At 29.6% G+C, this 14,882-nt stretch overlaps 1 protein-coding gene across 1 annotated transcript in view; it reads right to left on the bottom strand.

Moving 5' to 3' along the window:
• Positions 1-14,882, bottom strand: part of slo (calcium-activated potassium channel slo) — a 155,815-nt gene that overhangs the window by 128,214 nt on the left and 12,719 nt on the right. The gene's annotated exons all lie outside the window — the stretch shown is intronic.

The raw sequence follows: 14,882 nt of genomic DNA, 5'->3' as shown, positions 1-14,882 counted from the left end.
ACACATTTTTCTTGATATTCTTGTTAATAACTATATTATTTAAATAATTTTCAATATTTTATAAAACTCTTAAAACACAACTGCTCTTTATTTAAAAATCAACTCGTTCCGACGATTGTTCTTTCGCTACTAAAAAAGAAAATTATTTTATTTCTTAGACAACTTTTATTTTGTTCATATTCTTCGGCGAAATGTTAAACATTTGAAAATGTTGTGAGTGGATGTGTGTGTGTATCATTTTCTAGGGCTCTCCTTAATGTATGCAAAATTTAAATAAAAATACTTTTGCAAATTGGCCAACTAACTTGACTGGCCTGACTGGCTGACAAATTCAAATTAAACTGTTTTTACAGAATATAACGCAGCTAAAGACAAGGAATTTAAATAAATATTTCTAAACAAAGAAAATATTAACATATATTATATTAATAATCACTTTAGCATGTAACTTAACCATAATATGTATCTTGCTAAGCAACACACTTAGAATTGTTACAATTCATAGGTGCTATAGTTTAAAACTTTCCTTTACCTGTATAATAAATAAGAAGTAATGCTAACTCTCAGCGGATATTTAAATAAATAAAACTATACCTTTATATAATTATATACATACTTAAATATTAGTTATTATATGAGTTTGTTTAAATAAAAGGAAACATACATTCATGATTACATGATATAATCGTGTTAAAATTCCACCAGATAAAGTACGGAAAATGTCAACCTGTCATGCAAACACAACACAACAGAATGGGTAAATGAGAAAGAGAGCCAACTCTCCCGTTTAAGACTTAGATAATTATTTTAGTTAATTAACCCTTGTTAAGGTGTTACTGCCACATAAAACTGGCTAAAAAAATATTAAGTTGACAATAAAATTCTTTGTTATTTGGTTATTTACACAGTGCAACACTAAAAAAAATAACCAATAACACCACTACGTGATAAAAGACAAAACAATTTCCAATTTTGCCCAAAGTCGTGCACTTGTTTTTATGGGCCCCAAAGATTTTTAGCCTCGGTGTCATTTTTGCAAAAAAGTAATAATTTTCTCAGGCTCATATCTTGCAAACAGTTCGGAATTTTGATGTAATCTCTGAGGCAAAGTTGTAGCCCTTGTCATAAAGAACAAAAATCAAAAAAACTTCATCTTCAAGATCAAATCGCAAAAAACTTTAAAGAATTCGAAATAAATTTAGAAATATTTTTTTAAAGCTGCCTTAAAGTATGCCTTAGTTTATAATAATTTAATAGTTTATGACCCAAAACACTTAATTACTTTAGTTTATTCTTACTAACTTATATTGACCTACCTAGACGGTGTTAAGAATCATTCCTAGGAAGTTCATATGTTCTATAATGTTGTTTATTGAGATCTTATGAACTTTTTTGTAGTTGCTTGTTTCCATGAATTTTGAACGGTTTGCTACCTATGGACCTGAACAGTTTCTCAATGAGCTTGAGAAAATTATCACTTTTTTTTCCAAAAATGACACCGAGGCCCCAAATCTTGGGGGCCCATTAAAAAAGTGCATGACTTTGGGCAAAACTGGGAGACCCAGGTCTTTTTTTTTGGTCTTTTATCATGTAGTGGTGTCCGTACATGGTTATATTTCCATGACTCAAAAGATTACACACAGTGTAATATCTGTACATATCTGTCATTATTTCTCACTGTCATTTATTCTCCCTTAGTTATTGAAACAACAAAGTATTTTTGTTTCGAAAATATGGAATTTAGTGCCAACAAAGCGTCATATGCGGGAAGTTTTGCTTTAGTTCTTTAATTCGGAAAAAAAGGGCAGCTAAAGCACACCGATTGCTCACCGAAGCTTATGGTGAATGTGTTCCATCAGTTGCTGGGAAGTGGTCGGTTTATAGTCCAGATCGAAGCAGAACGCTCTATCTGGGATACGCTTCACTTTGGAACAGAGTATCCGAAATTGGCTTGATTTGTTCTTGGCCTCAAAAGATGAGCAGTTCTTTTGGCTCGGAATCGATATGTTGCCAGAAATATGTTAAAAGTTCATAGCTAACAATGGACAATACCTTGAATAAATTTATATTGTACAAATGTTTCAAAATAAAAGCTAAAAATTCGAAAAAATTTGGCATTTTTAAGTTCATTATTTCGAATTTGAAAGTATTGAATATAGCCTTTTGTTTTGTCAATCACAATCATTTGAGCATAGATCAACTCTGAGATTAAGATCTCTACAATTAGTATGGATGGCTCGATAAATCGTGATCTTAAAACAATCTCCAGATGGTATGAATTGAACCGAAGTTAATTTCAGTGGACTCAAAACCTAGTCATTTGTGTGTCAATAGGCAACATATTGACATATTTAAGGTATTTCAAAAGCTTTCTATGGACGTATTCCACGAATTAGAAATTTGGATCGACATGGGTAAGTTTTGTGGAAACTATTATTTAACCCGATTATTTTTCCTGTAAAAGGGTTAATAGTTAAATAACTTTCATATTTTCTACTGTAAAACCCCACTCAATACTACTATTCCACAAGAAAATAATCTACTCTTGCCTTTCAAACCTTAAATCCATTAAACTCTGCCTTTTCTTGCAAATATATTAGCACAATTAGGTCATTTCTTATATATATATATGTATTTCCATATACTTTTCTAACATGCATAATATTTTTTAATAATTTTTATTATTGTCTTTATAATAATGATAATATTTTATCTCTTACCTAGGCTAACATGTTTGTTTTTAATTAAACAAACGGAATGAAACGAAATAAGTATTTCAACATCCCTTAGGAACTAATTTAAGTTTAATTTAATTAAACTATGTTAAGATATAAAATTATTTTAAAATGTAACTGTGTTATATTCATTTGAATATTTTACAATGTCACGACTAGTAATTATAACATTTTTGATTACTATAAGCTTTTATTTACCTGTAACTGGAAAATTAAGGTGTGTTTAGGAAACCACAAAAAATTTAAAAAAAAAATGTTTGTTTAGTTTGTTTTAGAGGCCAATGAGTTGGTAAATATTTTAATAGTTTTTTGAGTAACATTAAAGTTTAGGAGAAAGGGTTAAATATTTAGTAAATACTGGAGAATTTTAAATATTAAATAACCAAAATCTAAAATTCTTTTCGATATTGTAGCAATATTGATCGATAAAGTTTTAAATAACCTGTTGGAGGCCGATAGGTAGTCATCGAAGTCAGATTTGCTGATCTTGAAGACGATTTAATTGTCTTCGATGACGTCCTTGACTGACAGCCTCCAAACACTTTTAGTGGTCATCAGAACACTTTGGAAGTGTTCGGAAAAAACCGGAATTGGTGCCGTCAAAAAATATTGTTATTGTTTTTGGAAAAAAAAAGACTCCGAATCTCCATAATTAAAATAAAAATTTTATAAACGCACCCTTCCACCCTTCAAAGTTCATATATTTGTGTTTTTACCTTTTAAAAATGGTAAATTAACCAGATTCCTTTAATTGCAAACAATAGCGATCAGAAGTTTAAAGCGCCCTGGAGAAGATCAAATAAGCACATCAATCACATAGTTTTTTGCGTGCAACCGTTCTTAGTCGGCAATGATTGATGAAATTCAAAAAGTTTTGATTTTTATTTGACGGCTGATTATTTGAACATCTCCACTTGTGATTGACAATCAAATTACATTTGCCTTTTGTTTGCTGTCATGTGAAGAGCACTGATGAAAAAATATACATATTTTATGTTTTACGTTTCTGATTAACAGAAAAAAAAACATGAGTTTGTTGGTTATTTTTGGTAATACTGGAAAAGTGCGTCAAAATAAAAATGGTGATTGACGTGTTTATTTGTACGTCTCATTAAGCTGCAAGCATACGTTACTGATTGTCTCCTTAGAAATTTTAACAGCTCTTTATTTATTTAAATTAACACAACAATTAAAATGTTCACTCCCTTTTAATACACACACTTTATAATTTAGAAGAATACACTAGTAATACAGTTGATGTTAACTCTAACATCGCCTACGATACACTGACTCACAACTCGCTGTTACCTCTTCTAGAAGTTTCAGGAACAATCTAACGGAAAAAACTAAAATGTTGTATTTCCACAATGATCTCCTTAAGCTCTCCTTAAAGCTTCTTCACATTTAATGTTGTCATACTTATAAACAATATTTCTCAGCTTCAAGTTACAACTTAATCGGAGCAATAGTTCTATATATCGCACTGGTTCATCTAAAGAGAGTCAACTCAAAATTTAAAAATGTTCAAAAAACTGTTTTTTTTTAATACATTACAATGAAAGTTGAAGACGGATACAATTGTATTTTTGTGGCGAAAGAGTAGAGAAAATGATGTAAGATTTTTACAGTAACTAGATATGACTACTGTACATCGATTTCTTGCAAAAAGTGAAAATTGAAATGTACTTTTTTGCTTATTTAAAATTTTTGGAAAATTGTGTTTTATTTATTTCTCCTCCTTAGAAAACAGCATGAACCTGTATATCGTAACAAGTTTCTTACTTATCAATAGATCCATCTAACTGCCATAACACTGTTTAATTTTTTGAGTCATGGAAAAATAACCATATATGGACACCACTAAGTGATAAAAGATCAAAAAAAATACCCGAGTCTCCCAGTTTTGCCCAAAGTCACGGAATTTTTTTTAGGGGTCCCCAAAGATTTGATACCTCGGCGTAATTTTTGCAGAAAAGTGATAATTTTCTCAGGCTCATATCTTGCAAACAGTTCGGAATTTGATATACTCTCTGAGGCAAAGTTGTAGCCCTTGTCATAAAGAACAAAAATTGTGAACATATAAAAACATACAAAAAAAACTTCATATTCAAGATCAAAATCGCAAAAAACACATTAAAAAATCCAGTTTTTTACCTTTTTTCTCCTGTTCAGGTCCATAGGTAGCAAACCGTTCAAAATTCAAGGAAACAATCAACTACAAAAATATACCTAAGATCTCAATAAATAACTTTCTAGAACATATGAACTTACTAGGAATGATTCTTAATATCGTTTAGGTAGCTCAATATAAATTAGTAAGAAAAAACAAAAGGAATTAAGTGTTTTGGGCCATTAACTACTATATTATTATAAATTAAAGCATTCTTTTAGGCAGCTTTAAAAAAATATTTTTTAAAGTTTTTTTGCGATTTTGATCTTGAAGATGAATTATTTTTGATTTGATATGTTCACAATTTTTGTTCTTTATGACAAGGGCTACAACTTTGCCTCAGTTAGTAAATCTAAATTTCGAACTGTTTGCAAGATATGAGCCTGAGAAAATTACCCATTTTTCCAAAAATTACACAGAGGCCCCAAACCTTTGGGGGACCATATTTTATTCGTGTTGCAATGTGTAAGTCACCACACCATTAAATGCATATTGTTGCCAATTGTCTACATTCGAGTTCCACTTAATTTTAGACGAATATAAGCTGGATGCTAATTCAGATTCTCCTTCAGCAAAATCAAATGAAGTACGAAATGTTTCAGCTAAAGAAATTCTAAATCAAACTAAAGCTAAATGAAATATAATAAATAAAATTCAACTAAATATTTGATACTTTATAGAAAAATAAAAGTAAATATCATGCATTTAAGGGTCAAATCTTAAATAAGTTTGATATAAAACCACTTTCATATCAGAAAAACAACCTTTTGTTAAAAAAATAAGTAAAAAATTACGTTTTGTTAAAAAAAAGAAAAAAATACGTTTTTAAACCTGATATAAAGAAATTACACATTAAATATATTGGCCCATAATCATAGTCAAACACTAAAGTTGGTTCTTTTTAAAAACAACTTTAAATTAAAAACCCGCTTTATATTATTTCCCAACTATAGTCAACTTTTTTACATGGCGAAGAACAGCTGATGCTGTTGTTAAATGAGTTAATATCAGCTTCAGCTTGTTTTATATTTACAGTCGACTTTAACGTCAAAAATATACTTTAACTTGTCTATGGTAGACCTAAAGTCCACTCTTAAGTAAAGACGACTTTATTTCTATTAAAATATACTTTATTTCTGACTATGATTATGGGTCATTATTTTTGTCGTTTGAAAAAAGTGCTTTTTGTTAAGCACCAATTTTTTAAAACCCAATTTAAAAAATCATGCAATCTTGATTGTTTCTAAAATATTTCAACCCAAATATTATAAAAATATCAAAAAAAAAAACAATTTGTCCAAAAATGCGAAAAAGTACCTTTTGTTGTGAGGCTCCTCATATTACTACTAACACATAACGTATGATTAATATTTACTATCAAACAAATAACCAACATTAATAACCATCATACGTCATGTTGTATTAAAAGATAAAAATATGTAAAGAAAAATATGAAACTGTTATTAGAAAACTAAATATATTTAGATTTATGTATTACTTTTAACAAGTATAATTCACATAACAAATATAATATTTGTATCAACTAATTTATAAACAAAATCAAACTCAAATTATGTCTTTCACTTTCATAATCATTACCCCTAAAGGGTATAATTAATAATGACTTTGATGTATTTTTGATTTGTTTTGTTTTATTTCTCTTTGTCTTTTCTTGGCCACTCATGTGTTAGATTGTGTGTGTATATTTTTACTTTTAATGTGTCAAAATTCTTTAGATGTTGTCTTTTTTTTTTGTTGTTTTGTATTTATTTTGTTTCTTTTTGTATATTTTGTGTTTTAATAAAAATACTCTTTAATTTTAATGCAAAGTTTCTCAAAATGTTGACTGTTATTTATCATGTACCAACAATAAATAATAAAAATGAGAAAAACAACAAGAAAATATTTTAAATATTTATATGGCAGCAATAAGTTCAATTGTTTTAATATATACAAACATATCGTTATCTAAAATGCAAAACAACATAACATCACTTTTAATAAGTTTATAGGAGAAGCAAAAAAATTGTATAAAATGAAAACTACTTAAGATATTGAAATAAAATTTTCAAATCTGAATTAAATTGAAACTAGAATTATATTTTACTAGCACATTACCCGCTACTTTATTAGCGTATATGTATATGAAATTTAGGATGAAACATCTTAACTTACCAAATTATTTGATTAGCTAATAAAGTTTGTACATAATTTTCAAAATATTTAATAGTCTTATTCCATCTGATTCCTATTTAATTTAACTTTTCTAAAAAAAAGTACCATTAGAATAAAGAATTTTCACTCACTTAGGACCATCTACGCTTAATTTCATGTTTCTATATATAGAAATATAGAAAAGTACCAAACGTTTAACACTCAATCGGGTACATATAACCATTATTTCATGTTTGTAGGTTCATTTAATGTCAATAAGTGAAATAATTTAAAATATTAAAAAAAGGACCATTAGGTGAAAAGTATCAATTTCCCTTTTTCTCCTTGAACACCATTCAAGTTTGAAATTTAAAAATACTCCATCAGTTTTAATGTGCCCAAGAAAAATTATGTTTTAAAAAAAGTACCAAACTGTTTACCCGGATTTGGCACTCGAGTTCCAAATAACACCCTGTTATTTAATTTTGTATAATTTCAAATAAAATGTATTTTCCCGATTTTATTCCCTTTTTGGTACCATTTTTATCCCCATTACGGTGTTAAAATTTGTATTCAATGAAATTTTTATATCGTTGTGGAATCCCATAATAAAATATTCTTATATGTCGATGTCAATTTAAAGAAAAACATATTTTATGAAAAAAGTACCAAAAATAATAAACACAATTTGTATCCCTTAACTGTTCCAATTTCCAAAAGTACCAAATTAATATTTTTTATTTTTTGATAAGTAAATAATGCCATTTAAAATTTATTTCTATGTTTATTGGTTTAAAAGATACATAGGGTGCAAAATAAGTACCAAAATACAGTTTTTACCCGTTTTCTTCTCTAAAAGGTTCGAATTTTAAAAAAGTACCAAGGAGAGAGGAATGCACAGTTAAAATTTCATGATTCTAGCTTCAGTCGTTTGGGTGATGATGAATCAGTCAGTCAGTAACGTTATTCTTTTATATATCGTTACCCTAATATATAAAGGCCCTTTGAATTTTAGTTATAACTTGGTTATTTTTAATAGTAAAAGTTTAACATTTTTTACACATATTTAATATGATGTAGTGAATCGTAATCAATAATAAAATCAAATTCGAATTTTTTGATGATACGTTATTTTGCATTTTAGCTGACGATATGTATGTCTGTATGTATGTACGTATGGCTGGCGCTTGTTCTTGTTGTATTCTCTTGAATTTCTGGATGTACTCGTTCATACTATATAGTGTTTGTTTATCAACTTATTGAACAGATGTTTTTAATCAAAACACTCATCGTAATGAATAAGCAGCATATTAATACACACTCACTCAAAGATGTCTATCTACAATATGGATACAAGTATAGGAAGAAAAAAAAACTATGCCTGAACTAAATAAATAAGGTTAATTTGTATGCATTTATGAAACGGGGTAATATGAAAAGTTCTTTTGAAATATAAGAACTAGGAGTTCTATTCTGTAGAACTCCTCATTATTATGGCTTAAACCATAGAGTGAAAACTAGAAATAAGCCCAAACAAAATTTTATTCAAAAAAATCACATATGGGCAATTCCATGTCATCGTACGTGACATTTGTACGCCTGTAGAGTGGAATAGATTTTGCTAAAATAAAAGTATCTGAAAAATAATTTGGTCCATTCATAGTGTGTTATAATTTAAAAAAGTAATATGTTCTTTCGATCATTGTTGTCCAAAATATCGATCGAAATAAGGGTATATCGTATGTGACATAAAACGGAAGTAATTTTGAGGTACATGGAGAAATATGGTAAAATTTTCGAATCATGAGAGGCGTTATGTTTTCTTTTAATTTCTTACACTAAACCAAATATTTTTCCTCTACTATCCGTCATATTTAATTGAAAACTTAAAAATAAATAAAAATAATATCGTAACGTTCGCGACATATATAAATAACAAAATATATATTCGGTTTCAAAAAACCATCAGAGTCAAATTCATTTCATACTACAAGTTAAATATAGTCAGTTTAAACTATTATTTTTGCCCTTAAAATTTTAATGGCGCATATTCAGAAATCATAACTAAAGTCGGAACTAGTAAAACAGAAACTAAAAAATAGTTCATAGATAGTTGTAGATCTTATTCACAATTCATAACTAGCTTAGTTACTGCTTTGACATGTAGAGAAAACAAAATGTCGATAATATTTTGATCGATATATACTGTAATTAATTAAAAGGCTTATAAAGCTATTAAAAACCTATTTTTGTTCTCTAAAAAGTACATACAAAATTTATAGTTATAGCTTGTATGTAAATCAATTAAAATAAGGGCATGTAAAATTAAATTTTTCAATAGAATGTTGTTGACAAAAAAAAACACATCTCTAGATTATTTTCTTTTTGTATAGATGTATTAAAATGAAATCAATCAGTTGTTTTTTTGAATGTATTAGTTAGTTGGCATTTAGTTACAACTTTACCCATGATTAAGTGCTAACTAATTGTGCTGAAAGTAACCAATTGTGAATAACTTAAATAGGTACTTAAAAAAGTTAATACTTGGTGATCGTTTATGAATATGCGCCAATGTGTTTTCCTATTCAAATCATCTTGGAAAAAAGTTTCAAGGGGTTTTTGTTTTGTCGGTCATGGTAATAGAATTAAGCAAATGCAACAATATTTTAAGAGAACTAACTTATATGTTACTTAACATTTTATTTGATACACTGTGTTGGAGATATATAAAATTATGCGCCTAAAAATATGCTGTAACTGTTGTTACCAGTGAATGTTGAAAAATATAAAGAACGCCATTTAACAGTTTGTTGAAATACGTAAAAGAACGACATTAAAAGTACCTGTTACTTTCTCCATTTCCCAGCAGTTAAGCAAGAAGTCAATGTATCCCTTAAAGACAGTAATTGTCACAAATGTCTTATCACTTGGCTGACTCCATTTTATATATTTTGGTCATTTGACACGTGTGTGCACTTTGTAGTGCAGAGAGAAGACAATTGGTTACTTTATACATCCCAAGTAATCTAGCGTGAAGACAATTGACACTTAAGTGTATCTAAGTAATCTGGAGTGTAGTCACTTTAAATGTTTTGTGAGTAATTCGTACAAACTGGTTTTTTACAAATAGTGTTGATATAATTCTCATACAGTTTATTTTGAGTTTTGCTTAAGTATACTGATATCACATGTAACATATCATGAAGTCAATAGTCACTTTAGTGTCTCTTAGTAACCTATGGTGAAGTCACTTCAAACTTTTTTTGTACTGCACTTTATTTTACCCACCAGAAGCGTTGACTATTTTCGATCAGCTATCAGATAGTTACATTGTAATCAAAAGGGTCAATTGACCCCCTGCTTAGGACATGCACGTGTTAAAATAACTAGTAAAGTAGCTGATCAAGTAACCAGTTACAAAGCTAGTAAGACAACTGACGCTATGTAACCAGTATGTGTAGCCAATGCGTTGCCTACTTTGGACCAAGAGACAATTGACCCCCTGCCTAGGACATGCCCGTGTTAAAATGACTAATCACGTGGCTATTGAAGTAACTAGCTCCCACCCTAAATGATGGGTAAAATCACTATTTCGGTACTGTCTCCTAGAACTGCTGGGTTGTTACAAGTGATTTTTAAAAACCACTGAATGTTGAATAATATAAAAAAACGACATTTAACAGAATGTTGAAAAATATAAAAGAACGACTTAAATGTACCTGTTAATATTCAGTAACTGTTGTTACCAGTGATTTTTCAATCACAGTGATTAAATCACAGCTATGTAAATATCGTTCATCTCTAGTATGTTGTTATATTTTTCCGTGTTGTACTGTTTGGATCCCGGTGGTTATAAGTGCCGACCAACTATTTGAAAAAACTTTTTCACCTGCCCTCGCATTTAATATATGTTTTTATGTGTGTGTGTGTTTTTGTTTATTTATATTGTATAAAAACTCACACACTTTTGGTAATAAATTATTAATTTTTAAATATGATTAAAGTGAGGTTACATACATATGAATATTTCATTGAAAATCAAAAGTTTTCTTTAAGTTTTCGTAGAAAAAATCAATGTAGCAAAACAAATCATAAATAAATCGGTACGTATGAGCAAAAACAATATCGCTTTTAATTTCAAATAAAATATTTAGAAGCTAAACAAAAATAAAATTTAATTATTTTTTTAATTAAGTATACAAATATTAAATATATGAATAGTTCTTTTTTGCATTAAAACAAAATAACGCAATAATAAACCGATTTATGGTATCATAAATGATGATAGAAATGAACTCTTAATATTAATAATAAATCTATTAATTGGACAATTCGAAAAGAAAAGGTAAAGAGTATTTTATTAAGTGTTTCTTAGCATTAAAATTAAATAAAACAAAGTGTTTGTGAGATATCATTGAAATTCTATCGATGCCTTTATGTAAGTATTATAAAATCGCGCGGAATGGCATTCGTATTTCATATAGAAATGCATATGACTAAAAAAGTGTATGCGAATGTACATATTTATATAAAAAACAAGTCATATGCATACAAATGTACATGCAAATATGTATGTTTATTTTAAATGTGACATGTGAATGAATGTTTTTTGTATTATTATTTAAGTTTAAATTGCTTTATAAATTTTTAAACATGACTGATAATTGGATTCAGTTAAACAATACAATATTAGTTATTATATATAATTTGATTTGTGTTTTTTTATAAAGATTTATCTACACCTTATTATATTATTTTATTATGAAAGTGTCTAATAATTATAAAAAATGTTCATGATTAAATGTTATTTTCATCAGTATTTATTACTATGCCATATTTTTAAACCCGCCTAAAAGTATGCTATACTTTTGTGCTCATGACTCTGGCGTAGAAATCAGGCTGAATTAGATGGATGACAGGAGTTATGTTGAGAGCAGCTGTGGTTTGTGGCTTATTCGCATGGACCTGCGACTTAAGAAAGACCCCACAAGAAAAAGTCCAACCGGATCAAATCTCATGAATTCGGTGGCTAATTCACATGACATTACGATGGCCTGGGCAAAATCCACACCAAACTGTGATTTTTTCGGGATGGCTTAGATGTTCTTGGATCTCATGTACATAGATTATTATCGTCTCAAATTCCACAATTAAGTTTGTTGACATACCTATTCATTCAGAAATGGCCGACTTCCTATTGGAAGTCCCTTGTTAAAAAATTATTTACAAATTTTATGATTTTATACAGGTTTATGATGAAAATAGACCTTAAAAGTGTGTGTTGTACTTAAATTATTACCAGCCAAAAAAGTTTGAATACCAAGAATTGGAGGCATTACTTCATGAAGATTTTTGTAAAACTCAACAAGAGCTTACAAAATCATTGGAAGCTACTCAAGCAACAATTTAAAAATGTTTGCGAGCAGCAGGATTCATCCAAAAGCAGTAAAATTTGGTACCATACGAATTGAAGCCGAGTGACCTGGAAGAAGATTTTGCATGATGCTTGAACGCAATAAAAGAAAATAATTTTTGCACCGAATCATTACTTGCGATGAAAAATGGATCCATTACAATAAGAGATCATATGTGAAGCCCGGCCAACCAGCCGAATCGACGCCAAAGCCATGGCGCCAAGGTACTTCTCTTTATTTGGTGGGAGCAAAAGGGTACTATATATTATTAGCAGCTGAAATCTGCCAGACCATTACAGGGAATCTGTAGCGAGCATTGTCCGAAAAATGCTCAGAATATGAGCCAGACATGAAACGGTAATATTCCATAATGAAAACACTCGGCCACATTTTGCAATACCTGTTGCAAAGTATATAGAATGAAGTGGTTGGGAAGTTTTCCCTCACCCGCCTTATAGTCCAGACCGTGCCCCATCCGACTACTATTCTTTCGATCGATACAGAACGTTCTCTCTGGTTTACGCTTCACTTTGGAACAGAGTATCCGATATTGGCTTGATTCGTTCTTAGCCTCAAAAGATGAACAGTTTTTTTGCTTTAATATATATGCGTTTTTCCAAAAAAAAAGTTTTTTCTCCATTTTGAACAACTGTTTTTCACAGAAAATCAAATTGCATTAAACCGATCTCTATTAATTTTACAAACAAATGTTAATTTCCTTGTACTTTAATACAACGTATGACGTATGCTGGTTATTAATGTTTGTTATTTTTATGCTAGAAAATATTAATTATACGTTAAGGTGCACTGTGGGAAAAACTCAAAATAAAAGTTAGCAGTTATAGATATATAATTGCTAAACTCTTGGATAACAATCAAACAAATCATTTTATTTAATACACTTAACAATAAACTTTTCTCACCTCCCTCCTCGATTTATTTATAGAAATCTAATTTCATATTTACCAACATACGATCACACTTTAAAATATTTTCACTATTTCTTTTAAAAGCTGCAGCCAAATTGCGCTAACAAATTTGTTTATCAAACGCTTATTTATTTCCTTTGAATTGTTTTTTCCACAATATTTATTTTTTTTATTTAAATTGCTGAAATAAACGTGAATTGTGCAATACTCGAATATAATTTATCATGATTGAAATCGGCATAAGATTGTTTTTGGCACCAATTCATAAATAACAACTACAACAATGACCACAGTCAATTACGATTACGCTTGAAAGAGTTTAAACTAAAAGGTCAATCATCATTGTCTATAGAAATTATGGTGGTTGGTGGATTCTTTCGTTTCATTTGATGGTAACAATTGTTTGTTCTGCTTGTTACAAGCCTACATCATAAAGCAGGCCAGTAGGAAATTTTCAAAGTCAGCAGAATGACATTAGTACTAAGCAAGTTAAGACATTTTAGTACTATTTCTCAGTGGTATTGACATAATGCTGATTTTATGCTTATTATATTATCAAAATTCGTTCAAGCCCCGTATTCTGAACTTTATGTAAATTTTCAGTTTTATTATACTGGATGCGTGACTTAAAAATGCAGGATTTTTTATATTTGTTGCTTTTATTTTGAAACATCTGTACAATATAAATTTATGCAAGTATTGGACATTATTAGCTATGACCTTTTCCCATCTTTCTGACAACATATGGATTCCGAGCCAAAAGAACTGCTCATCTTTTGAGGCCATGAACGAATCAAGCCAATTTCGAATACTCTGTTGTGAAGTGGAGCGTATCCCAAAGAGAGCGTTCTGCATCGATCGGACGGAGCACGGTCTAGACTATGAAGCGTATGAGGTAAAACTGCCCAACTTCATTCTGAATACTTTTCAACGGGTATTGCTACATCTGGCCTCAAATTCTGGACATTTTCCGGCCAATGCTCGCTTTAAACGAATCAGTTGCGTTCGGTACAGGTTCCCTGTGATGATAGGACAGATAGGATAGATAGGACAGATAGGATAGATAGGATATATAGGATAGATAGGATAGATAGGATAGATAGGATAGATAGGATAGATAGGATAGATAGGATAGATAGGATAGATAGGATAGATAGGATAGATAGGATAGATAGGATAGATAGGATAGATAGGATAGATAGGATAGATAGGATAGATAGGATAGATAGGATAGATAGGATAGATAGGATAGATAGGATAGATAGGATAGATAGGATAGATAGGATAGATAGGATAGATAGGATAGATAGGATAGATAGGATAGATAGGATAGATAGGATAGATAGGATAGATAGGATAGATAGGATAGATAGGATAGATAGGATAGATAGGATAGATAGGATAGATAGGATAGATAGGATAGATAGGATAGATAGGATAGATAGGATAGATAGGATAGATAGGATAGATAGGATAGATA

Source organism: Calliphora vicina, chromosome 1 (genome assembly GCF_958450345.1).
Source record: "Calliphora vicina chromosome 1, idCalVici1.1, whole genome shotgun sequence".
Taxonomy (NCBI): Eukaryota; Metazoa; Arthropoda; class Insecta; order Diptera; family Calliphoridae; genus Calliphora; species Calliphora vicina.
The sequence above is the reverse complement of the archived record's forward strand: the minus strand, read 5'-3'. Positions and strand labels throughout refer to the sequence as shown.